The sequence below is a fragment of the Lactuca sativa genome, chromosome 4, assembly GCF_002870075.4.
Source record: "Lactuca sativa cultivar Salinas chromosome 4, Lsat_Salinas_v11, whole genome shotgun sequence".
In the NCBI taxonomy this organism is placed as follows: Eukaryota; Viridiplantae; Streptophyta; class Magnoliopsida; order Asterales; family Asteraceae; genus Lactuca; species Lactuca sativa.
Window position 1 is genome coordinate 50,527,761 of NC_056626.2, and position 9,623 is coordinate 50,537,383.

The window sequence follows — 9,623 nt, forward strand, 5'->3', positions numbered from 1 at the left end:
CCAACACTAGGCAGGCTTTCAAAGCCCACTAGTGGCCCACTAATGGCCTAATTTGCTAAATTGGGCCTAATCTCTCTAATGGGCCTTAACCTAAGCCCAAACATATTCTTAGTCCACATTATCTGACTTTTGATGGCCCACCAAGGCCCAAAGGACTAAAATCACATTTATGGCCCAAACCGAGGCCCAAAACTCGCAAGGCCCACATCTGATGAGTACGCTGGGCATACTAGCTAAATGGTGAGTATGTTGGGCGTACCTGCATGTACGCTCATCGTACTCCCCTGTTAAATCACTTTCCCATTAAGTGCTTAATACTCGAATCCAGAAGCTACAATCACACATCCAATCCCTTTTCAACGTCTTAATACATAAAGTCACTGACTTGGTGACTTTGCATGACCCTAATGAGCCCAAAATCCAAAATAGCATTCCATTCTCATAGAAATGATCTTAACTCATGCATGAATCCAATAAGACATTCAAGATGGCAACTTTCTGCCTTAGGGACTCATTTTGAACTGAGAGTGGCAACTTTAAGTCCATAAATTCGGATTTGAACCAAAAAGTTCTATACTTGGGACCAAAATGACTTCAAAATAAACCATACTAGATCTAAGCATTCTTGAGGAAAGTTATGATCTTTATACCTCCAAAGAGTCTCAAATGATGATGCTACTCCATATTTATGAGCTCAAACTTCCTAAGTTCTTCCTTGTGAATTTCTTCTTTCCTCTTCCAAGCTTAAAAATCACCAAGATAGGCTTCTCAAGCTTAAAATCACACAACAATGAAGGGATGAGACGTTCTAGGTTTTTTCTGAGGTTTGGGAGGCTGATAAGGGGCTAGGGTTCAAGTCCTCATGCTCTTTATATAGTGCTTGAACTTAAAATTAGGGTTTAGTGTCACTGAGCGTACGCTGGGCGTACATCTCGTACGTTGGGCGTATGTATCCAACACCCGCGACCATTTAACCTTCTACGCTAGGCGTACACACCCAATTGCCACCTTCGCATGCATGGTCCTTTCTTGCCACTTCTTTCCAACCAAGGTCCAAAAATGACATAATTAAAAATCCAAGGGATGTATTTGAAGCTACTTGAAAACTAGGATGTTACCCTTTTTTATATCATCTAATTGTTTTTGAGCATCCGAATATGCCATGCGTCCAGCTTCATGCTAAAACATTCACAAATTGAAGACAATTATTTCCAATGTTTAGTAAATCAAATGTAACATTATGTTATATGTTATAGTATGTCATTAACTCGTTATAACAAACACACACACACACACACATATATATATATATATATATATATATATATATATATATATATATATATATATCTCATAATTTAAAGAACAGAAGTTCCAAAAATGCCCCTCACCATCTCAGACAAAAGTTTATTTTCTGTTGATGCCACTTCAAGTTTTCCTTGGTGCTCAATCAGTTCTTTTCCCCAAGGTTTTAGTTCAGCTCGAACTTTAGAAACTTCTTTTCTAAATGCCTCAGTTTCAACTACTAATCCATGTTACTATAATCTATATCCAACTTATGGGAAAACATAAGAATATATGATATACCTTTTGAGATCTCCAAAACTTTCTCTAATATTTTTTCTTCATTCATCGAACTCTTTTGTAGTGTAGGAATATATTCCTCTAGTTTGAGGATTAGATTAGTCAACTCTTCAGATTGCTTTATGATGTCTGTAATCTTTGTTGAATCCTAATTAATGAACAAAAGGGAGATTAATCAGATTATGTTTTGTTTTATTCATTTAATGCATGTATACAGAAGACATATATCTTACCTTACTTTTTCTTTTGTTTTATTGATTTTTGTTTTCACGTGTTTTGAATATTCTCAATGTTTCAAATCCTATCTCTCAAATTCTTTGAATTCATCTTTTCACCTTTTAAGTATATAATTATTGATTGCTATGTTTTGACTTTTGCGTATATTATTATTTTGTTAAGTGTTTAGTTGTTGTATGTTTTGACTCCATTGCTTTCATTTCCTTCTTTTAAGTGTTTAGTTGTAATCTGTTTAGTAATATCTCATTTATTACTTTTGAAAAAAATGTAACAAAATGTTTCTTTTTCAGGTTGAAGAGAGCAAAGTGGTGGAGAGCTTAATGAGTTTACAAATCAGTAGCAAAGCAGGCACAAAGATCTGAATGCATGAAGTGTAGCTAAGGTAACAACTGGATCCTCACCAACCGTTTTACCTGTTTCTCCTCTCTTTTTCCTACAATACCAAGATTTTTTTTGACCATGTGAGTTTTTTTTGTCTTTGTGTAGTTTTGCCCCTGTACGATTTTGTTTTTGCACAGTTTTGGTCCCTATACAGTTTATAATTTTGTTTTTTGTTATAAAAATAAATAAATTACATTTTGGTTCTTGTGTTAAAAATAAACCAATTAGTGTCAAATATTAGTTTAATTTTTTCTTTTAACATGCCTAATCATTGTTGCTTTAAATGGTAAATAATTATGTAGGTTGGTAACAAATGTTTAATGGATAAATCATGGATTTTCTCTATTAGATTATCAAATGTGTATGATGAAGGTGTGAATTATTTTCTAGAGTTTGCACAAAGTAATAATCCAAAGTTAGATGTTATTCCATGCCCTTGTGTAAATTGTATAAATTTGTGTCACTGCTCAATTGACAATGTCCATTGACATGTGCATATTTAGTTATATATTTAGTATATATTTTTATTATTATTAGCTAATTATTTGCAAATTATGGAAAAAAGGTACTTAATAGTGTTTAAATTGTATTTTCAATCCAAAAGATATGCTCGGAAGCAAAAAGGAAGCAGGAGAGGCGATCGGAAGCTCGGGAACTAAAGAGAGAAGAAAAGAGTCAAATTCTGAAGCCACTCGGCGAGTAGGGACGTCTACTCGACGAGTACCCACGAAGGTTCGTGAAGCAATACGTAAAGTCCTTGCCGTATACGAATTCCACAAGGGGGGCTCGGCGAGTCGGTTCTCTACTCGACGAGTAGACCCTATTTTCCGAAAATTATAAATAGAAGCCACATTCCCGAATTGAGGTTGGTTAGAGAATCCCGGTGGAGTTACCTTGCGACCAAGAATACATATGGAGCCTTGGAAATCGTGAAGAACCCTAATCCTCAATTCTAAGAAGATTAAGGCAACATAAGTTTACTTATCCACTTTATTCTTGATTAGAACTATGTTTGGTTTGATTGAATTCGTTTTTAGGTGTTTATCTGCTGTAATTATGAACTAATTTTGTTAGTTTCTATTTAGAGTAGATAAGTTTGCTCCTATGGATTAATTTATGTTTAGATTAATTGTTATTCGGTGAACTTTGTTAAATTAAGCTTGTTAAAGACCCTTATGCATTAACCATAACTATTTTCTGTTAGTTGTCAAGTAATTAAGCTGCATGAACATCTCTTAATTGCTTACCTCATATGATTTATGTGAAAACATTGTTATATGCCTAGGAATAGTGAATGTGAAACTAGGATTAACTACAGAATGGGTAGATTAATGTGTGAGCTTGTGTGACAAACCATCAACAAGAGGTTAATTGAATTATTATTTTGATTAACTAATTACAAGTCTTATTTAATCTGAATAATTAAACTAGAGAATTTATTAGTTTAATCACTTGATCACTGCTTAAATTAATTTATTTTTTAAGGATTGGTAATAGCGAATGTGAATCTAATCACCTTAGTCGGTAACCAATAACAATTTATCCATTGCATTGACATAAAATTAAACATAGGAGTAAATGAATCGAACCTAAATAGAAACCCTTTTGATTACTGAATTTAGTTAGGTTTTACTTGTTTTAGATGTTAGTCATTTAAATTGCGTGTTAGATAGTTTGTCAAAGTTTCTAGTCTTGCGAGAAAACCTTTTACTTAATCTATTTGCTTAGTTAATTCTAGTTATTAGTTTAATTTTCCGTTCCCTGTGTTCGATACCCTACTTATTCAACTATATCACTAATAGACAAGTTCACTGCCTTGTGTGTTTAAATTTCATCTTAAAAGTAGGACTAAAACCTGTGCATTTATATAAACATCATCTATTATCATTTTTTTCCCACAACTTTGATGAAAATTATAACATTTGGTTATTCCATGTAGAAAAAACAACCCAAGATTGATTCTAGATGCCCTAATAATTCCATTCCTCTTGATGCTATTTATACAAAGGATATGCTACATGATGCCTTAAAATATGTAGAGAAGGAACCTGATTCATTGAAATCACTTCTTTAATGTGATAAGCCACTTTATGTAGGGTTAAAGTATAATGCACTTAGTGGATTGTTGAAATTCCAACATTTGAAGGGCCAATTTGGTTGGTCTGATGCTAGTTTTGATGCTTTGTTGTGTTTCCTAAAAGATATCTTACCATCAAACAATACCATCCGTAGATCGATATATGAGTCCAAGAAGTTGCTAAAAGGAGTATGCCTACAATATGAGAAGATTCATGGATGTGAAAACGAAATGAGAGCATGCAAAGAAGATGGACAAAAGCATATATGAAGACAAGGACAAGAACTGAAAAAGATAGTATTTTCAAAATGACTGCAAGTATGGTTGATGGACAAGTTTCAAAGGCTGTTTCTATAAAAGTGCAGTGTGATAATGCTCTTTTTGGGTACGATACGACAGTTACACGTACTTAAATTGGGATGATTTTGAAGCACTACTTACATTGGATGAGCTGAATGGTGTTGTCATTGTGTCTTATATAATGTAAGTGCAATTTAAATAACAAGATCAAGTCTAGTCAATGATATTTGTTTCGTGAACCCAACTATAATTTAATAATAAAGGAATTGAAAAAAGGATAATTTTATGGTTATTTGTTGAATACAGCATTCTACTTTCACTACTTTAACAAAATCAAGTATGGTCAATGATAATGTAAGTATAGCATTCTACTTTCACTACTTTAATTTAATAATAAAGGACTTGAAAAAAGGATAATTTTATGGTTATTTGTTGAATATAGCATCCTAATCTAACAATGATAATTGAAATATTAAGTTATATGCAAGAAATAGCATTGTACTTTAATTTATTTGAAAGTAGAATGCTTTTATTAGAAAGGAGAATTTACATTTTATATTTATTGGTTGAATATAGCATACTCACTATTAAAGAATGGGTCATTTTTTTTATAACTGAAACATTATATGCAATTTTTTTTCTCAGATCACGGGTTGCAAAGTTGAATACACAAATGACGATATTGATGAAATCCATGAAGAATGGTCGACTTTTATTACAAGCTTCATTTATCGGTGATATTTTGTATCCACAAACATTAGTTTTGTTAACAGTTAAATGTTAGTAGCATCATATTCTGACATGTGGTGTACGATGTTTTTTTGTTAACCGTGTGAATGTTAGGTATCATCCTCCTTTGAGATGTAGTGCAATATAATGTTTTTAATAACTTGTTTGACATTTAGATGAAATTGAATGTTTGGTATATATTTGTTTTAGTATTATGGCTAAATACACATTGTGAATGCGTATCATAAATACATGTCGTAAATATGTCTCGTAAATGTGTATTGTAAATGGTTACTGAAGTTTATGACACGTAAATGCGTGTAATCTTCATTTATGACAGATGATTTAATGATATTAATTGCATGTCAGAAATACACGTCGTAAGGTTACGACACACAAATGCGTATCGTCTTCCTTTATGATAGGGCCTTCTTTGGTACACATTGCGTGTCGTTAGAGCGCATCGTAAGGTTACGACACACAAAGGCATGTCATCTTCCTTTATGACAGGTTCTTCCTTGACACACATTTGTGTGGCCTCTGTGGCTTTTATGACACACAATGCATGTCATTAAAGGGTATTTTTGTAGTAATGAGACATCCCTTTTTACTTGGAAGTATAATGATATAGGGCACATGAGGAACAAGGAAAAGAAGTAAGTGAGAAGGGCATCACCAGCTGATAAGGGGAATGGAATTGTGAAGTTCAACCCTAAAAAATAGAAGTACTTCAAATGCACCCTAAAGTACTATATAATTGCTAGTTGTAGGATGAAACCTGATCAAAATTCAAAGTATAACAAGCTGGTGGACACTAAGAAGAATTTATTAGGAGAGAAGGCATACATAGGAATGGACTAAAGTACCAACTAAATTTTACAGAAAGAAGGAAGAAGAGGTTTTTAACATGTGTTTTATGGACATTGACGATGAATAAATCTCTTTAGAACAAGATGTGAAAAATGATGCTAAAATGTGGCTGCAGTTGATTGAGATCCATCAACCACATGTAAGAATAAAATGAGTAAATGACTCGGAATATAGACAGTGAGTGCTCAAGGAACATGAATAAAGTAAGAAAACGCTTACAAATTATGTTGAAAGATATGGTCGATATAAATATATAATACATTTGGAGGCAATTCAAACAGAAAAACAAAAAGTTTATGGAACAATAAACTAGAAAAACATATATTTAGAATGTGTCATATGTAGAAGGATTAAAGTGTAATATGATGTCGATATGTCAGTTATGTTATACATATTAAGAAGTGAGATTTAAAGAAACTAAATGATAAATCCTAGATTTATCCGGTAAGACGACACATGCTAAATGTAGAATTTGCTGATCCAAATATAAAAGTTTGTTTATACTAAGCGTAATGAGTTTTCATGGCTATGACACAAACTTCTATTCCATTTGAAATTGAAAAAATATTTCTAAGCTGGCGAGAGACAATATGGTGATAGGTTTGTAAATATTAGGTATGAAAAGTATAAACTATGAACAAATTATAAAGGCTAAACAACACAAGAACTCCTTTAAATCAAAAAAATGTTTTGGTATAATTGATCCCTTCCATCCACTACAGATGAATATGTTTGGTTAAGTTCTAGTTGATAGTCTAGTTGGAAGAAAGTATACTATGTTAATAGTTGATGAAATCACTAGGTACACATGGTTATATTTCTTAAGGTTAAGAGTGATGCAACATATACAATAATCATTTTTATTAGAATATAGAACCCAATTTGAGAAAAGGTCAAACAACTTAGGAGTGATCATGAGACCAAATTTAGAAATTTCACATCAAGATAATTTTTATGATGAAAACGATACAAGTTAAAAGTTTTCAGCTATAAGGTGTTGTTGAAAGAAGAAACCAAACACTACAAACAAATTAGAAGGACAATATTATTAGATTTCAAGCAACCTCAAATATTCAACGTTGAATCAATTAATACAACTTATCAGACCTAAAATCGATCCAATATTATATCTAGAAATCAAAAAGCATATAATGTAAAACTTTTCAAAACATAGAATTATTTTCTATAAAGAAGCAATATTAAGAAATAAATCATTCTTACAAGACGAATACAAATATATGGTATTGATGAATCACATATATCTTGATGAATTATAAATCAACGCCATAATAATACTTTAACAATAGAAGAATAGACTATCTCGACGATGTTAAACCATACATGATGAAAAATTCATATTTTTTCTAAAAAAAAATGAAGAATCAATGTAGTAACATTAAATTGCCACATCTCATTAAAGAAACATTAAATTGCCACACAAAGCATATAGTCCAATGTTTTGAATGGTTTTGAAGATCAAGCAACAATGTTTGATGATTTCTTGGAGATTCAATGGTTGGATCGTCTTTAGTTTTGGAAAATGGCTTCAAAGCATACGATCCAATGTTTTCAATGGTTTGATTGATTATATCACTTTTTGTCACTTCTGTTTTTTGTTAGACAATAGCCTTTTCTGGGTGATATTCCTCATAATTCATTTGCTTGTTTGATTCATACAGTTGAATTGATTTATTGTAAGCCTCTATTATATCTACACTAGGCGAATATTCGCGCGTTGCGCAGAATACAACAATATTTTTGAAATCTTTACAAATATATGTTTTTTAAATATATCAATGACGTTGTTGTTAGCTCTTATATAATACATCTTATAATAAGTTGGTATAAACATTGTTTGTTTTGCATTATATGATAATGTAGACATTTTTTAAAATTCTATAGTCTCAATTGTCTCAATGACCTTTACCTACAAGTTACCCATGAATAACACTAAATATAATATATAATTTAATGATATTTATAGTTGTTGTTATGATTAATTAATTTTAAAAAGTTTATTTGTTTAAGATTTTAATTTCTATCATTGTAATTATTATTTAAAACATCAAACACTGTGTTTTTAAAGGTAGCAATATAATTTGTGTATATAATGTTATTTTTGACTATTTTTGTAAGTTATTTAAAATAACGTATTTGGAACTCTTAATTATTTTAATTTGGGTTCAGAAATTTAACTTTTTAAAATTTATTTGATTAATATTGTTAGTTTCTTTTATTGTAATTATTTAAAACAAAAAACATTGTTTTTGTTTTTAAATATAACATTATAATTTTTTATATAATATTACTTTTAACTATTCATATTGTAAGTTATTTTTAAGCTACTTATTTGAAAATTTTTAATGATTATAAAAAATAGTTTCATGGTTTTTTGTTATTTAATTACAATTTAGGTTTAATGCTATCATTTATAACTTTTAACTATTTATATAATAGTCTATCGATTTTTTCAAGTTTAACTGAAATTTTGAATTAGGTTAATCGTTCAACATTATACAAAAGTTGTGACTTTAAAATGACAATTCACTTACGACAAAATATCTAAACTAATAAGTTAACTATAATATGTTAAAAAGTTAAAGTCATTAATTTAATAAATAGAAGTAAAAGATGATGTTCTAATATTTTAGTTTAGTTGATTTATGATTAGAATTTAGTTTTTGCATTAATTTAACATTATTAACCAATTTATAATAATTATTACAAAAAAATTGAAAAATCATAGAGGTTTCAAATGCATATAGATATAGTGCAAGTAAAAATGCCTATTTTATAAGTATACTATGCGAACACTCGCGCAATACGCAGAATAAAACAATATATTTGAAATATTTACAAATATATGTTTTTTTAAATATGTCAATGACGTTTTTGTTAGCTCTTATATAATAAATCTTATAATAAGTTGGTATAAACATTGTTTGTTTTAAATTATATGATAATGTAGACATTTTTTTAAAATTCTATAATCTCAATTATCTCAATGGCCTCTACCTGCGGGTTACCGATGAATAAAATTAAATATAATATATGGTTTAATGATATTTATACTTGTTATGATTAATTAATTTTAAAAAGATTATTTTCTTAAAATTTTAATTTCTATCATTGTAATTATTTAAAACATCAAACATTGTTTTTGTTTTAAAAGTTAATAATATAAATTTTGTATATAATGTTACTTTTAGTTATTGTTGTTGTAAGTTATTTTAAATAACGTATTTGGAAACTCTTAATTATTTTAATTTGATTTCAAAATTTTAATTTTTATAAAATTTATTTGATGAATATTGTTAGTTTCTTTGATTGTAATTATTTAAAATAACAAACATTGTTTTTATTTTTAAAGATAACATTTTAATTTTTTATATAATTTTAGCTATTCTTATTATAAGTTATATTTAAGCTACTTATTTGAAAATTC